Source organism: Macaca nemestrina, chromosome 9, assembly GCF_043159975.1.
Source record: "Macaca nemestrina isolate mMacNem1 chromosome 9, mMacNem.hap1, whole genome shotgun sequence".
In the NCBI taxonomy this organism is placed as follows: Eukaryota; Metazoa; Chordata; class Mammalia; order Primates; family Cercopithecidae; genus Macaca; species Macaca nemestrina.
Window position 1 is genome coordinate 83,569,842 of NC_092133.1, and position 17,247 is coordinate 83,587,088.

At 36.0% G+C, this 17,247-nt stretch overlaps 1 pseudogene; it reads left to right on the top strand.

Moving 5' to 3' along the window:
* LOC105468974 (BEN domain-containing protein 3 pseudogene) overlaps positions 1-17,153 on the top strand; it is a 66,586-nt pseudogene extending 49,433 nt beyond the window's left edge.
* The last annotated feature ends 94 nt before the right edge of the window (positions 17,154-17,247 follow it).

Below are 17,247 nucleotides of genomic sequence, written 5' to 3' on the forward strand. Positions count from 1 at the left end.
CAGTAGCAACCATCTTTCCTGTGAAAATTCCCTCTCCTAGTACTTTAGTTTTGTGGATTCAAAAATTATAGAATTCTTCTACCACCACGGGGGTGAGCAAATAATAAAAAATGTCAGTTATTCGAACATGTAAGAAACTTGGAAGTCATGACTCCCATCCTTACGACAAGAAACATTCTGTACAAACAGACTATCAACAACTTATTTTAGATCTGTTAGAGGACTGAGGTCACAGAAAAACTGCTGCCCCCACCCTAAATCCCCACTAAATTAGAGAGATGGGAAAATGCAAAGAATTGTAGCTTAGTGGAGCAAAAGCCCAGGAGCCCCCATAGGAGTTAGTAATGGAGTAGAAAACTTTCATATGTAGTTGATTAATTTCTAGAAGCGCATTGTGAACAAGCTTGAGAGTTAACTTTGAAAAATATATAACATGATAATACTAATGAAAAGAAAGCTGGATTAATATATTAATTTCCAACAAAAAGACTTCAGAGAAAGAACAATTATAGGGGGATACAAACGGGTATTACATAGTAACAAAAGGTTTAATTTTCCAAGTAAACATAACAATCCTTAATTGTCTGCATGTAACAGGCTGTCAAAACACATGAGGTGAAAACAGAATTGCAAGAACAGACAGATACATCCACTATTATAATTGGAGATGTTAACATCTCTCTATCAATAATGAATAGAACCAGCAGGTGGAAAATCAGTAAGGACATAGTTCAACTGAATAGCACCAAAATTAGTGAGTCCCAGTCTCTCTTCCCGGAAGTTGATTCTTGAGCAGGACGTCAGGAGTAGAGTGATGTCCAGGCCATATCTAATAACAAATAAATCAGAATCTGGACATGATATGTAGGCATTCATTTCTTTAAAAAAATTGCCCCAGGTGATTCCACTGTGAATCTAATGTTAAGAAGAAATATGTGCAGTCATTTTCTTTGAATTCATTCTGCCTGAGATATCTAGAGTTGTTTTGGTTCTTGACATTGTTTTGTTTAGCAATTCATTCACTCAATTTTGTGAATTAACTTTCAAGAAATGCCTTTTCCTTGTTATAAAATTATATTGTTTTATGTGATTATAATTTTTAAATTGTGATAGAAGTTGCTATCCCAATGTTGGTCAAAGGAAATAACATTTCAGTTGACAGGAGAAATAAATTTCAGAGATCTATTGTACATTATGTAATAGATCTATAGTGACTATAGTTATAGTGACTATGGAAATAGTCACTATAGTTAATAACAGTAGTATATAATTTAAAATAACTTAAAAATTATTGAGAGTAGATTTTAACTATTCTACATACATTTTTCTTGGTGACATGTGCATCTTCTGTCATCTTCCATGGGAAATTTGATGCAACCTCACCTGAGGCCATCACTTTTTCCTTGATGCTACGAACCATCCTATCATGTGTTTGTACCATATCAATAGTGAAATGGACAGTGCTCTGATAGGGGTATACTCTTTTATCCCAATCTATATCCCAACACACAATAGCCCAGTATTCTTAGAATCCAGTTGTATTCATACTCTCCTGGATCATTTCTGTTCCTTTGTAATATAGTCCCTTTCTTCCCTTATAGGCTCATACGACATTAACAGACACTTTTCAGAAAGACAGGTAAATCATTTGTTAAAATCTCATTACTGTTAACAGAAACATATATATGCATGTATATGTGTGTACTGTATTAAAAAAGTGGAATTACAGTTTATCTAGAAAAGAAAAAAATACCTCATCTAAGTGTGGAAATGAATAATCCTGAAATCGCACCATACAATTTTCTCTATCATATTTCCACAGATAAGTCAAAAATTTTAAAAATCTTATTGTTCATGCAAAAATGCAGAAAACAATACCTCTAATATATGTTTGTATTCTATTGTACTTTCACAGACGCTGTTTGATACTTAATACTATGTTTATTAAGAAAATAATAAATCTTTGCAATGGCTTGGAATTAAAATTTCCTGTAAAAATGATTATGTAGATCAAGAAAACTTGCAATTTTCTGGACTCCTGATATTTTAAATAAAAGTAGTTTCCAAAGGTGATTTTTTTATTATTTTAATTTTTAATGTAAATTTTCACAATATAACCATCCCATATAATTTTAGTTTTCAACTATTATTTTTGTGAACTCATTATTAAGAAACAATTACTTTTAAATACTAACTTATAATTCTTATGTTATAAGTAAAAATCACAGTTCGTTGAATAAATAACTGATTTATGACTCCTTAAGTCAACGTTAAATTATTTTATTGCTATATCATGTATTTTGATGGTCATAACTCTAGGTTTATACAGTAATTTCACTCCACTTTCATTTACATACCTAGGAAATTTGCAGTTAATTCCAATTTGAATAACATCTTTATAACTAAATTTATTATGAAGCTCAACATGACAATTTAGTATAGTTAATCTCCATTTCATTTTACTTTTGCACAACTTTTCCAATGAAGTGATCCTCTGAGATTAGGACTAGTTGAAATCGTAGGGCAAATATATAAATTACTTAGAAGGAAGACTTAAGATGCTTTAACTTATGCATTGATTTTGAACACAGAAATGAGAGGAAAGCTTGGATAATTTTATAATGAAATGCTAAGCATGTTTTCCCCTCAAGAGGAAAAAGTTTCAAACTGAATATTACTCAAAGATTAACCATTTAACTGTATAGCATGGGACATTTTGGGCATGGCAAATTCTAACAGAGGAGACTGCTAGAAGTTCTCAGCCACACAGAAATTTGACTGCTTAATTTTGAAAGCTGCAGAGCTGTAAATTTTTTTATCTTGTTTTTACATGTAACTCAGAAACTACTCTGAAAAACTCTCTTAATACTCTTTACGGCCAGGCACAGTGGCTCACGCCTGTAATCCAAGCGTTTTGGGAGGCCGAGGTGGGTGGATCACCTGAGGTCTGGAGTTCGAGACCAACCTGGCCAACAAGGTGAAACCCCACCTCTATTAAAAATACAAAAATTAGCTGGGCGTGGTGGCACACGCCTGTAATCACAGCTACTCGGGAGGTTGAGTCAGGAGAATTGCTTGAACCCAGAAGATGGAGGTCACAGTGAGCCAGTATCGCACCATTGCACTCCAGCCTGGGCAACAAGAGCGAAACTCCATCTCAAAAAAAAAAAAAACAAAAAAACAAACAGAAAACAAATAGTTTTTACTTTATTTATCCCAAAATATGTCAAAAATGACATAATGGTACACTTGCTTTTTTCTGTAGTCAAAACCATTTTGTAAATAAACTTGAAGTATACAGTGTAGAATCCAAGGGCAGAAAATAAAGGCTAAACATAGAACTAAGAACCTGTCCAACATCAAGGCAGCGCCTTTTTATCAATTTCTCTCACTCCAGGGCAACATTTGTTTTCTTATTCTTGTACTCTTTGTATCTCCATTGCTTGCCTGTGGGTCAGTAATATTATTCTTTATAACATTATGGAGGCCAAATGGCTTTGCTCATTCAGTATGCATCATTATTATATTCTTCATCTCAATTAGAATTCTCAAGTGAAAGAGGCTTATTGATTTCCAACCAATAAATGGATAACTTCCACCTAAATCAAGCGTTCATTCATTGTCCAATCCACTGGACCAGATGGGCTTGCATCATACATGGAAGCAAGAGTCCTAACGTGCTGAAAGGGTTGGCTCTCACAGATGTTCCTGAGTGGGCAGGTTTCCTTACAAAACATAGTATAGTAAGATTGTGGCATTCAGACAGCTCTTCAATCTTTAAAGGAACTGTGGAAGTAAACCAGGGTGCCATGGATTATCAAATATTGTGGATTGGTCGGGCGCGGCGGCTCACCCCTGTAATCCCAGCACTTTGGGAGGCCGAAGCGGGCGGATCACGAGGTCAGGAGATCCAGACCATCCTGGCTAACACAGTGAAACCCCGTCTATACTAAAAAAATAAAATAAAATAAATACAAAAAATACAAAAAATTAGCCGGGCGTGGCGGCGGGCGCCTGTAGTCCCAGCTACTAGGGAGGCTGAGGCAGGAGAATGGCGTGAACCCGGGAGGCGGAGCTTGCAGTGAGCTGAGATCGCGCCACTGCACTCAAGCCTGGGCGGCAGAACAAGACCCCATCTTAAAAAAAAAAAAAAAAAAAAAAAAAAATATATATATATATATGAGCTCTAGGTTTCTCAATGGCACTTAAGGTAATTACCCTGCACTTTCATCTATTTTATAATATTGCCTTTATTTTTTTCCATGAAAGAATTAGGTTTGGAAAAACAAGAAAAACAAGCTTACAATTATTTCTCTAGTGAATTGGTTGTGTTTATAAATCTTTAGCTTAGCTTGAGTCCCCCCCTTTGTGAAATGTATAAATCCTTTTGATACATTAACAAACACTTGGAAAATGACTTATTAAGTTGAATTCTCTAATATAAGTGTTATAAGTGAAGGCTTAATTATTCAGCATTACTGAATTCAATATACCTGCCTTTTCAGTTTGCCTAGGGTGACAAATACATTTCCCATTACAGCTTGCCAATGTAACACAGCCTTATTTCATTTTTATTGTAAATAAAATCATACTCTAATATGTTTTACCTGAATACAGCAAAGTGTATATTCAACTACTTCCCAATAGGGAAAATTTTTAAGAAGCTATTTCTTTTAGCCCACAGCTTTATTTTCCTTTTATATAACAGAAAAATACGTTGTGTGAAATAAAACCTTCTTACAGGTAATGAGACCCCATTGAATTTTAATGTAAGACAATTGAAGACCCTTTTTTAAATAAGCCATTGGGAAGAATTAACATAATTAAGAATTGAAAAAACTAAAGATATAAAAACAACCTAGGAATATTTCTATTTCTTCCTCATTTTCTTGAGTTTTAAAAGATGTGGAAACATTTTGACAGCTATAGAAAATGACCTAGGGACAAATATACTCTCTATTCCTGACATAAAATGATATGCTTATTGTATTTCTCATAAAACTCAGCATAAAACTATATAACTAATAGTTACCTAAAAGGAGTTCCTAAAATAAATATATACGTTATTAATACGTGACATGACTGAGTTACTTGTGAAAAACTACAAATTATTCAATATATTTTAACATAGGATTTAGTGAGTATCAATATGGTATCCATTTCTTCATTCTGTTCTTCATGGTGCACTTGAATATGTATGTTAATACTTTTGAATAAGTGCATTATGCTATGAAATGTTTTAATGAGAAAAATGAATCTATGTAAGGCAGCTTCATTTATATTTTGTTCCTGTCATGTTACGTTGCTGAAATTCTGTATTATACTAGACATGACTAATTTTTAAATATGTAATTGTATATAAAGTTCTCAATGTTAATGTCTGGAGGACACAGAATAAAAATAGAAGAAAAGTTAAAAAGTTAAATGTAAACTATATTTTGCATATGAATAAGAATATTATAAATACCATATTTATATACTATGTTTGTATATCTTTACACTATGCCAGAAGGTATATGTGGCAGATGTAGAATAATATCTCTGCATAAACATAAAATCAAGATACATAATACTTTAAAATGTTTTCCATTGAAGTGTAATTGACATAAACTGAACATATCCAGTGTATTTTTAAAGTTTTGGCATATTGGTACAGAAGAAAACACCATGGCAATCAAGATCATGAACATATTCACTTCCCCAAAGTTACTCTGTGTCTTTAGTAATGGCTTCTTCCCCTCTTCCCTACTCAATCTCCATGCAACTACTAATCTATTTCTGATACTACAGAATGGTTTACACTGGTAGAATTTTATGTCAATGGACTCACACAAAATCTATTCTTTTTTGTCTGTCTTTTGCACTCAACATAACTACTCTGACTTTTGCCTGTGCTGATACTGGTAACAACAGTTCTTTCTTTTTTTAATTAATAGATTTTATTTTTAGAACAATTTTAGGTTTATAGTAAAAACTAACAAAGCAGAGAGAATTTCCATACACTTTCTTCTACCCTCCATATTCTTTATGATTAATATCTTGCATTAGTGTGGTACATTTGTTATAACTGATGCATCAACATTGACATATTATTATAAATGAAAGTCCATACATTAGTTTTATATTAGGGTTCACTCTTGTCATTATACATTCCATGCATCTGGACAAATGTCAGGTATCCACTACTACAATATTATAAGAATAATTTTACTTTCTTAAACATTTCTGTGCCTGAGTTATTCATCCCTTCCCTTGGAGACTCCTGGAAATTCTGATCTTTTTACAGTTTTTCCCTTTTTAAGAATGTTATATCATTGGAATTATACAGTATACAGCCTCTTCAGATTAGTTTCTTTCACTAAGTTATATGCATTCTAGGCTCTTACATGTTTTGTATGGCTTGATAGCTTATTTTTTATCACTGAATATCCCATTTTATAGATATGCCAGTTTATTGAACCATTACTCACCTGTTGCGGGCAACTGGTAGCTACCAAATCTTGTTACGAGAGAAGTTTTAGTAGTATGAAGTAAGAGGAAATAAATACGGGGGATTTTCTAGTCTTCTCTATTACATATAAATTGCAAGATTTGGCTACTTGACACATGACTCCTAAGGAGTCATGTGACATTTTTGTGTAGAAATATTTTTGACTCATTTGGATAGGAGTGAAGTTACTGGTCCATGTGGTAAGACTACATTTAACTTTGTAAGAAACTGCAAAGCTATCTTCTAACGTGGTTGTGCCATTTTGCATTCGCATAAGCAATAAATGAGAGTTTCCCTTGCTCTTTATCTTCAACACAATTTAGTGTTGTCAGTGTTTTGGATTTTAGCCATTTTAGTAGGCATGCGGTGGTATCTCGTTCGAATGAGCAATTCTTTAATACTATATGATGTTGAGCGTATTTCATTTGCTTATTTGCCATCAATATATTTTCCTCGGTCAAATGTCTGTTCACATCTCCTGCCCATTTTTTAACTGGATTAGTCATCTTTATTTTTTTCTTTTTGAGTTTTAAGAGTTCTGTGGAGTGCTCATAGCAGTTCTTTACTGGATACATGTTTTGTAAATATTGTCTCCCAGTCTTGGCTTGTTTTTTTAAATATTAACTATGTCTTTCTTACAGCAAAAGTTTTAATTTTTATGGAATTCAGCCTATAACATTCTTCTATAGCCTCACAGTTTTATATTTAAATCTATTATCCATTCTTGTATATTGTGTAAACACAGTGTCTAGATTCTTTTTTTGGATGTGGATGTTCAATTGTTCCATCACTGTTTGTTGAAAGTCTGGTTTTGCGCGTGTGTGTGTGTGTGTGTGTGTGTGTGTGTGAAGTTGTATCTCGTGTTATGAGTACACCGTGTTTGGTTTATTTATTCACCCACTGATAAACTTGGGGTTGTCTACAGTTTAGTGTTATTATAAATAAGTTTGCCATGGACACTTGTAAACACATTCTTAGATGTATATGTGCCATAATGTTTTCTGCTTAAAGAGCAAGTGGAATAAGTAGGTAAAATGGTGGGTGTCTATTTAACTTTGTAAGAAACAGTCCATTTTTTTTTCCCAGAATGCCTGTATCATTTTACTTTCCTACCATCAGTATTTGCGAGTTACGGTTGTTCTAAATCATCACCAGCACACAAGATGAGTATTTTTAATTGTACTTACTCTAGTAGGTGTGGAATGGCATCTCATTTAATTTGTATTTCTCCAATGGCTAAAGATATTGAACATCTTTTGATGTGATTACCTGCGGTCTCTGAATTTCCTCTGGCAAAGTATGTGTTCAAATATATTCTTTTCCTTATTTTTTATTATTGGTCTGCAATTTTCCTTATAATTGAGTTTACATATTCTAGATACACATTCTTTATCAGATATAATTGGTAAATGTATATTCCTAGTTTGAGGCATATAGGGTAGAAATATAGAATTTTTTGTTTTTATGAAGTCATATTTATTGTTGTTATAATTGTTTTTTCTGTTTGTTCTCTAGGTTGTTCTTTTGGGCCACATCGAAGCAATCTTTGTCTAGCCAAAAGCCACAAATAATTTCTCATTTTTTGGCTTCTGGAAGATGTACAGTTAAATTTTATATTTAGGACTGTTATCGAATTTGATTAAATTGCTCTCTACAATATGATATTTGAATTGATGAAAAATTAGTAAATATTAATATTGTTTAAAGTAGCCAAATCTTGCAATTTATATGTAATAGAGAAGACTAGAAAATTCCCCATATTTATTTCCTCTTACTTCATACTATTAAAATTTGTATTTAGACATTTGGTTTCTCAGATAAACATTACATTCCCCAGTATATGGTTCTATCTGGTTTGGTGACAACATGATGAACATTTAAGATGTGAGCAGAACTAATACATACACATTCTTTTTAATGTCTTTAACTGAATGGGATATTGGCCCATTTTTTCCTCCAGTTTATTGATACACTGAATATTGACATGTTATTTTCCAATATTGAGACAATCAATGACACGACTTTAAGAGTAACGATGTAAAAATTATAGATGTTGTCTGAGTTTATCAACAATCCTCTGGATTAGAGCCCCCTACCAGTCCTAGGTCATCTAATATACAGACACTGTGTTCAGTAGAAATATATATATATATTTTTATTATACTTTTAAGTTCTAGGGTACATGTGCACAACATGCAGGTTTGTTACGTAGGTATACATGTGCCGACTCGGTTTGCTGCACCCATTAACTCGTCATTTACATTAGGTGTTTCTCCTAATGCTATCCTTCCCCTCTCCCCCAACCCTATGACAGGCCCTGGTGTGTGATGTTCCCCACCCTGTGTCCAAATGTTTTCATTGTTCAGTTCCCACCTATGGGAATACATTTTTAAATCGTCTTTTAAAGGTTTTATTACATTCTGATAGAACATTCTCAGAAAGAATAAATAATTTAATACAAGAAGTGGGCCCCTTCATGTAACAAAACAAACCACCACTACAGCAACAACGAAAAACACTAATGAATGTGGTTTTAGCTTTGCAACAGCATGACAGACTAGCAAGTTAATGACATTTGTTATGCCACAGAAAATATTTGTTGAATTGTCACTCTAATGACTTTATAAAAATCAACTCAATATCAACACTAGAAAAGACGATGAAAAAATACTTCAGTACATTCACGTGTTGGCTTGTTAACATTTTTAAGAGTCCATAAGAGAAAAATGCATCCAATGTTGACAAAAATATTTATCGAGTATCTTGTGGGTATGTACAACTAACTACTATGTGAACAAAAGTCACTTTATAATTATATAATTTCTGACACTTAAAAAAGTTTATTGTGCAAAAGAAGATATATATTCTAATACTAAATCTGCATATAAAATAATTGACTTATTTAAATAATTTAAGATGTTCTTTTATATATTTATATTAAAAACATTGCAGAGAATAAAAAAGGCATTATGCAGGCTACTTATGGTTTTTGATGTTTGGATCTACAATACATGTGTCAAAGATTGTGGAAATAAATCAAACAATATATTCAGTTGGACTTAACTGCATTATTAAATGCTAAGTGTTGTATACCATCTGTTTGCACATAACACTTTTAAATTTAGGTAAAATTATTATCATACAGTTACATGAATTTATTTTATTCCATGTTATTATTTATGTATTGTTCGGAACATTTGCTTAAAAATCATACTTGGACATAGTAAGTATCAGATACTTTACATCCTTGGAATCAGTTATTTTATAACAGTATATACTGAACATCATTACTCCTTTTCAAACATAAATAATGCAATACAAATTGGACAAACCTTCAGGGAAGATCTGGGATCAAAAAGGAGGTGTTGAAACATCACATGTACTGCATAATTCTATACAAATATTTTGTACCCATAATATATAAAATACAAAAAATTAAAAGGTACATTTTCCTCAAAGTGCATGCTTCTTTTGCTATGCAAAACTGCAGGATGTGGAAAGAAGTGTATTAAAACACTGAATCATTTTATGTGGAGGATAAAAGGGATGGTACCAAATGTACCGCTTCATGTAGTGCACTGATACATTCAATACGAACGATGTATTAACTTCAAGATAACATGAGAAAGTTAAATTATCTAACTTATTTCAAACTAAGGGAGAGTATGTTCTCATTATTAGAAGCCAGAATTCTGCTTATCCATTTCTATTATTAGAAAAAACATAATTTGTATTTTTGTCTTAAAAATAGACACCTTGATATAATTCTCTATAAATGTAGCGTGATAGTCTGTTTACAGAGTTTATATCGTTCCAAGACTGCATTTCTAACGTGAGAAAATATTAAAGGATATAAACTCACTCCTCTCTACAAAATTCCATATTTTTTATGCAATGGCTTTAAAATGTATGGAAGGGGAGCATGGAAGCAATCCATACCTGGAAAGCATTCTATCCATGCCTTTGAAAAGGTTATCTAGTACTAGGTTCTCATCAGTCCCTGGCTATGTAATGTGTATAGCTTAAGATTTTTAAGAAAGAAGGATAAAGTGCTCAATATAAATTGTTTCAAGCACTTTTATTCGAATATTGAGTCATATATTTGCTTTCTGTAAGTCATCTTATCTATAAAATAATTGTTGAGAAAGGCAAATAGAATATGTGGAGGAATTAAAAATTCAATTGTAGGGTGGTAAATGAAAACCAAAGTTTTCATTCACCACATTAAATGTAAATGGGTATTACACTCAATTTAAGCAGCAAAGTTGCTTGTTTTTTTTTTGTTTGTTTTTTTTTTTTTGAGACAGAGTCTCACACTGTCTCCTGGGCTGGAGTGCAATGGCACGATCTCGCTTCACTGCAACCCCCGCCTGCCAGGTCCAAATGATTCTCCTGCCTCAGCCTCCTGTGTAGCTTCTTAAGATGTGAAGATTTTTAAATTAAGATGATTCTTGGGATGAACCATCTTGTGTTGGTTAAAGATTTTTATTTACACATTTTTTATAATTTTTTAACTTATTTTCAGGTCAATGGCACACGTGTAGGTTATATAAGTAAACTAGTGTCACAGGGTTTTGTTGTGCAGATTATTTCACCATTCAGTACCCATTAATTAAGCCTAGTATCCATTCATTGCTTTTCCTGATCTTCTGCTTCCTCCCGCCCTCTACCCTGCCAGAGGTCCCAGGATCTGTTTCCCTCTATTTGTTCATGTGTTCTCATAATTTAGCTCCCACTTGTAAATGAGAATATGAAGTATTTGGTTTTCTGTTCCTGCATTAGTGTGCTAAGGATGAAGGCCTCCATCCAGCTCCATCTATGTTCCTGCAAAGGACTTGATCTCACTCTTTTTTATGGCTGCCTACTATTCCATGGTATATATGAACCACAAAATAAAGATGGTTCTTAACTTTTAAATTAAGATTTTTAAATTAAGATGAATCTTGATTTTTAAATTAGGATGGTTTTAAGATAGTTTTATAGATGGATTAGACAGATAAATAATGTATCTAGATAGGTAGAGATATCTAGTGATAGCTATCTCTATCTAGATATAGATAGTTGGTTTTCTATATAGACCTATCTATCTATATATGTATATATCTATATACGTCTACACATATCTCTATACATATATATATATTTATATCTACATCTGTATTTCTACATGTATATAGGTATGTATATATCTACATGTATATATGTATATAGATATATACATAGATATCTGTATATATGCATATACATGCATATCTTTATCTGTCTACATGTATACAGATATTATATACACAAATAGATATATATATCAGTATGTAGATATATATGTAGATGTACAGAGATATCTGCATATATACATTTGTATATAGATATAGATATATAGATATAAATATAAATATATCCATATATGTATATAGATATATATAGCTATACCTGTAGAAGATATCTACTATCTTCTATCTGTATATCTTCTACTATCTATAGAACCATCTTAATTTAAAAATCTTTCATATATGTATATAAAAGGTAATCAAACACAAGCCAAGTGAAAATTTGTTTAGCTATGTTAATATCAGACAAAAGAGATTTTAAGGCAGAAATTATTACCTGAAAGGAAGATGTATCCATTATCCATATAAAAGAATCAATTATTGAGGAGGTTGTCAAACTTGTGTATGTATTTTCATTCACACACAGTTAACACACATTTACAATTTTTATAGCACTAAAAGGAGCAATAGCCACATCTTCAATCATAAAGACTTTAATATACCTTTTTCGATAACTGATAGCAAAAAGGATACAAAATATCAATAACACAGAAATTTAAAGCAGTAAGATTAAATATTTTGACATAAAAACTGCACCCGAAAATAGCAAAACGTACAATTTATTATAATATATTTGGAACATGCTTCAAAATTTACCACAGCTATCTATAGATATCTCTGTCTATCTAGGTAGACAGATGGTAGATAGATGATAGATAGATAGACAGATAGATATAGATAGATAGATAGATAGATAGATAGATAGATAGATAGATAGATAAAGACAGACAGATACAGGCTGAGGTTAGGCCCAAAACAAGAATCAATAAATACCAAAAATTTGAAATCCTTGATAGTGTTTTTCATACAACAATGTTATTAAGCTGGAAATCTGTAGCAAGACTTTGGAAGTGAACAAATGTTTGGAAATTAAACATCATATTTCTAAGTTATTCATGGATCAAAAAAGTAATTACAGTGAACATTAAAATATATTTTGAATTTAATAAAAATGAAAGTAAAAATACTGCTTGTTAAAAGTTGGGAGGCTTAGGCAAATCTCAGCTTGGAGATAAATGTATATGGTTACATAAATATGTTTAAAAATTAAAGCTTGAAAATTAATAATCTAATCATCAATCTCAAAAATTTAAAATGTGATGTCAAATTAAATCCAAAGAATTAGAAAAGAGAAGATACACAAGAAGCAGGAGAAAAGGAAATAATCATAAAATAAATGAAATCAGCAAAAGCCAAAGTTACTTTGAAAAGATTGATAAAAATATACCATGACTATGCATGAAATTTAAAAAAGAGTATCAGCAAATTCTAAATATCATGAATAACAAGGAAATCATTATAGATTCTATAGTCATGAGAGAGAAAGAGAATGTAATAAGTAATTTTATCAAAACTTTTGAAATAATTTGATGAAATAGATACATTTCTAGAAAATCGTTAATAGTGACACAAGAATAAATAGCAAATCTAAGTAGCTCTAAAAATGAAATTATAATTAAAGCTTTCCAAATGTAGTGAGTCTAAATCAAATAAAATATTAAAAATCTGAAATGTTTCTAGGAAGAAACATTGAATTCCTAATATAAAATATAACATATCATATGCAATCCCTTTACTGAAAATTGTGAAATTTTATTGAGAGAAATTAAAGACATTCAACAGAAATAAAGATGTACCATGTTCCTACGTAATTCCTGGTATTAGAAGAAAGATTCAGTATTTTAAATAAATCTATATTTGTAATACACTGAAAATCACAATACTGTGATTAGTAATAGCATATGTCTGCATTATATTTGGTGGCAACTGAAAAACGGACTATAAAATGCAAATTAAAATGCCGTGTATAGATAACTTTGAAGAAAAAATATAATGTGAAGACTTCCACTATTTAAGTTTTTATGAATGTATATCAATTATGACATTATGGAAAAGGTACAAGTATAGATATTTCAATGAAACAGAATAGAGAGCTCATAAAGAGAACCACACAATATATTTAGCTGATTTGTGAAAAAATAGTGCTTCAGTACAGTGAGAAAAAGATTCATTTCAATAAATTGTGCTGTCTTTCATACATCCATACAGAGAAAAATGATTATTAACATCCAACCTCACAACAGACACAAAAATTATTTCATATAGAAGCCAATGTGGAACATAAAACAGTACAGCTTTTAAAAAGTAATATAGAGGACACTTCCATGACCTTAAGATTTTTTTTTAAAAGACTCAAAAACTAACCACTGAAGGCTAATAAATAAGATAAAGATAAATAGGTTAATAAATAGTAATAAAGTAACATAAAAAATAAGGATTTGTAATCATAAAATAACTCACTAAGAGTGAAAAGGCAAGCAACAGAATGGGAAATGAAATTTGCTAACATAAATACAGTAAGAACTCTTGATCAAAAGATACCTTTTAAACTCTACAAATGAATTTTTTAGAAAAATAAAATATGGCCAGGTACGGTGGCTCACGCCATTAATCCCAGCACTTTGGAAGGCCAAAGTGGGAGGACCACCTGAGTCCGAGAATTTGAGACTTGTCCGGGCAACACAGTGAGAGACCTCTGCCTCTACCAAAAAAATTTAAACATTTAGCCAGGCATGGTGGCTCTGGCCTGTAGTCCCAGCTACTCCTGAGTAGCCAGGCTATTTTAAGTCTGAGAGGTCAAGGATGCAGTGAGCTCTGATCAACCACTGCACTCCAGCCTGGGTGACACAGTCAGAACCATCTCCAGAAAAAATTGATGTAGAAGAACTTCTAAGAAGTGTGAGTGGACACAGAGGCCAAAGATGCTGCTCTAGGCTGCTCCGTAAATTCCAGGACTTCTGAGAAGCACCCTCTGGACAGTGTCTTCACTGCCCTCCAGGACTCGGCCGGTCAGCAGTGGCCCGCCAGACTCCATCCCCAGCGTGGAGAGGAGGCAGCTGATCCCAGAGGCGCTGCTAGCAGGCATGTGGAACCCGAGAATAGCTCGCCCTGCCAAGGCAATGGAGAGCAGGCCAGCAAGGCAGGAGCTCGGGCTCTGTGTGGCCAGGCAAGGAGGAGCGCTACAACCATGCCACCACCCCTTACTACAAGAAGCCTCTGCATGGCATCTCACACAGGTCATGGAGAAGAAGCCTCCCTCAGGGGACCTGCTAAACACTTATGAGCTCTTCCAGAAGGCAAATGCCAGCAACGGCCCCTTGCTGCTTAGGCTCTTGAATGAGCCACAGAAGTGGGACGGTGGCAGCACTGGAGCGGCCACCAACAGTCACCCTAACATCTACTTCCTGATCCAGAAGATGTTCTACATGCTCAACACCCTCACGTCCAACAGGTCCCAGCTGCACAGCAAAGTGGACCTGCTCTCCCTGAAGGTGAACCCCACTGAGATGGTGGCCAAATTCCAGCCGACCCCCACCACCCCAGAGCAGCTCACAGGCCACGGAGCTCAAGCAGATCATGGACCAGAGCCTGTCAGGCGGGGTCCTGGCCTGCAGCCTGCTGGTGCAGCTCTTCCCCAGGCTCTTCAGCCACAGTCAACTTCTCCTGAGGCTGCAGTGTCTGCAGCTTTGAGGCCAAGTGTAAGCTGGAGTCATTGCACCTGCAGCTCATCCACAACTACATGGAGGACTACTACCCCTCGGTGAAGGACATGGCTGTGTGACAGGCCGAGTGCCTGCCCCAGCTGAATAACTTCTTCAGCCGCTTCCGGGCCCAGCGGGAGATGGAGAAAAGCCAGCCCGGTGGACAGGCTGCCAGCTTCTTTGAGGCTGAGCAGTGGACCTCAGAGATGAGGAGGACGGCCTGTCTCTGGACCGGAGCAGCAGCATCGCCTCAGACCATGTGGTGGACATGTAGGACCTCACTGAGTTCCTGGATGAAGCCTCTTCACCCGGCGAGTTTGCTGTCTTCCTCCTTCACTGGCTCTTCTCTGAGCTCTTCGACCATCACAAGCTGGGCGAGCAGGACAGCTGCTACGGGGACAGCGGTAAGCAGGAGCTGGACCCGCAGAGGCTGCAGATCATCTGCAACAACACAGAGGTCTACTTCCTCCACATGCAGGAGGAGGAGGCCTGGCTGCAATAGTGCACCCAGCGCATCAACGACAAGCTCCAGGGCCTGAGGCTGGACGCAGGCAGCGAAGGCAAGCCCCCCACGTGTCGACTGCTATGACTCCTCCAGCCTGCCCAATGACATCTCAGTAATCAGGGTGGAGGATAGCTTCCAGGGCCAGCGGTGCCGATCCAAGAAGATATGGCTGGTACCTATCGACTTGGACAAATTGGAGATCCTCCAGCCCAACTTGGAGGTGCCCGGCACCGACTGCCTGCTCAGCAAGGAGCATCTTCGCAGTATCTACCAGAGCAGCCTGTCCATTGGCAACTTCGCCTCTCACCTGCTGGTGTCCCTGTTCCCCAAGCTCTTCACCCATGAGAACCTGCACAAGCAGTACAGCTGCTGCGGCTCCCTGGGCAAGAGCAGCTGAACCCGTCCTGCATAAAGCTCATTTGCCACTACGTGCACCTGCTCTACCTCTGCACCAAAAATGACCACGTCTGGACCCTGGAGTTCATGGACAACCCGTGCCAGGACACGAGCAGAGGCCCTCCTACCAGCAGCAGTGCAAGGTCCACGTGCTGGCCCCGAGTGCAGAGACATGAGGAGCTATGCAATCAACCCTGAGAGGTTCGGGGAAGAGTTTGAGGGTCCCCTGCTGCCCCCAAGAGGAGCAGCAAGGACTTTTTCAAGACTCCCTTGGATGAGGTGGGGGTCCCTTGCCCAGCTTCCGGTACCCTCTCCCTACCTCCCTACCTGCTGTCCGACAAGGAGCTGCGTGAGATCATGCAGCACAGCCACTCCCTGGGCAACTTTGCCGCAGGGCTCCTCCACCACAGAGAACCTCCGGCTGCAGTACAACCATTTCCGGGCTTGCAACAAGAAGCAGCTGGACCCTATGCAGCTGCCGCTCATCTGCCACAACGGGGAAGCTGTCTGCCCCGTGGAGGAGATGGGGCACTGCAAATGTATCCCCAGCATCGACCAGCGGTGCCGCTGCCCTAACAGGAAAAAATGCCACATCCTCAAGAAAGTGGAGAAGTGAAGGCCCGTGGCCTGCCCAGAGACTCGGGGTCACCAGAGACTGAGCAATGCTCGGGAGCATGCCTATGGCATCCACAGACAGGCACGTTATGTCCATGGGGTGTGGCTGACTGCACTTACACATGCAAACACCCAACCACAAGAAAGAAGCCTTGAGTTTGGTCTCTTGTCCTTACGACTTCTGTCCTGTGTTCCTGGCGGCGCAGCCTGAGTGTGGGGAGCACAGGCTGTGAGAGCCGGGACTAGTGTGTAGGGGTCCTCTCTCCCTGGTCGTGTCCTCCCCAGCCCCTCACAACTTCAAATGCAAACGCAGCAGCTCTCTTGCTCCTCTTCCCGTATTTTACAGCTTCAATTTTTATCCATTTTTTTTTT